The sequence below is a fragment of the Protomyctophum bolini genome, assembly GCF_963924005.1.
Source record: "Protomyctophum bolini genome assembly, chromosome: 12".
Lineage (NCBI taxonomy): Eukaryota > Metazoa > Chordata > Actinopteri > Myctophiformes > Myctophidae > Protomyctophum > Protomyctophum bolini.
Genome location: NC_137873.1, coordinates 39,838,215 through 39,840,009, shown reverse-complemented (window position 1 = coordinate 39,840,009; position 1,795 = coordinate 39,838,215).

Genomic DNA, 1,795 nt, shown 5'->3' with positions numbered 1-1,795 from the left:
TTTTTGAAGATTTGAAAAAAATGACAAAATGACAAAAACGAAAGGTTATAGCCCATGTTTTTTGAAATTTTGAAAAAAAAAGTTAGCCTCGTTTCTCATCATTTTGGACCATGGGCTATAGCCCATATCGTACGGCATACTATAGCGCGCCGTTTTTCATCATTTTTAAAGATTTGAAAAAAATGACAAAATGACAAAAACGAAAGGTTATAGCCCATGTTTTTTGAAATTTTGAAAAAAAAAGTTAGCCTCGTTTCTCATCATTTTGGACCATGGGCTATAGCCCATATCGTACGGCATACTATAGCGCGCCGTTTTTCATCATTTTTGAAGATTTGAAAAAAATGACGAAATGACAAAAACGAAAGGTTATAGCCCATGTTTTTTGAAATTTTGAAAAAAAAAGTTAGCCTCGCTTCTCATCATTTTGGACCATGGGCTATAGCCCATATCGTACGGCATACTATAGCGCGCCGTTTTTCATCATTTTTGAAGATTTGAAAAAAATGACAAAATGACAAAAACGAAAGGTTATAGCCCATGTTTTTTGAAATTTTGAAAAAAAAAGTTAGCCTCGTTTCTCATCATTTTGGACCAGGGGCTATAGCCCATATCGTACGGCATTCTATAGCGCGCCGTTTTTCATCATTTTTGAAGATTTGAAAAAAATTACAAAATGACAAAAACGAAAGGTTATAGCCCATGTTTTTTGAAATTTTGAAAAAAAAAGTTAGCCTCGTTTCTCATCATTTTGGACCATGGGCTATAGCCCATATCGTACGGCATACTATAGCGCGCCGTTTTTCATAATTTTTGAAGATTTGAAAAAAATGACAAAATGACAAAAACGAAAGGTTATAGCCCATGTTTTTTGAAATTTTGAAAAAAAAAGTTAGCCTCGTTTCTCATCATTTTGGACCATGGGCTATAGCCCATATCGTACGGCATTCTATAGCGCGCCGTTTTTCATCATTTTTGAAGATTTGAAAAAAATTACGAAATGACAAAATCGAAAGGTTATAGCCCATGTTTTTTGAAATTTTGAAAAAAAAAGTTAGCCTCGTTTCTCATCATTTTGGACCATGGGCTATAGCCCATATCGTACGGCATACTATAGCGCGCCGTTTTTCATCATTTTTGAAGATTTGAAAAAAATGACGAAATGACAAAAACGAAAGGTTATAGCCCATGTTTTTTGAAATTTTGAAAAAAAAAGTTAGCCTCGTTTCTCATCATTTTGGACCATGGGCTATAGCCCATATCGTACGGCATACTATAGCGCGCCGTTTTTCATCATTTTTGAAGATTTGAAAAAAATGACGAAATGACAAAAACGAAAGGTTATAGCCCATGTTTTTTGAAATTTTGAAAAAAAAAGTTAGCCTCGTTTCTCATCATTTTGGACCATGGGCTATAGCCCATATCGTACGGCATACTATAGCGCGCCGTTTTTCATCATTTTTAAAGATTTGAAAAAAATGACAAAATGACAAAAACGAAAGGTTATAGCCCATGTTTTTTGAAATTTTGAAAAAAAAAGTTAGCCTCGTTTCTCATCATTTTGGACCATGGGCTATAGCCCATATCGTACGGCATACTATAGCGCGCCGTTTTTCATCATTTTTGAAGATTTGAAAAAAATGACGAAATGACAAAAACGAAAGGTTATAGCCCATGTTTTTTGAAAAAAAAGTTAGCCTCGTTTCTCATCATTTTGGACCATGGGCTATAGCCCATATCGTACGGCATACTATAGCGCGCCGTTTTCATCATTTTTAAAGATTTGAAAAAAATT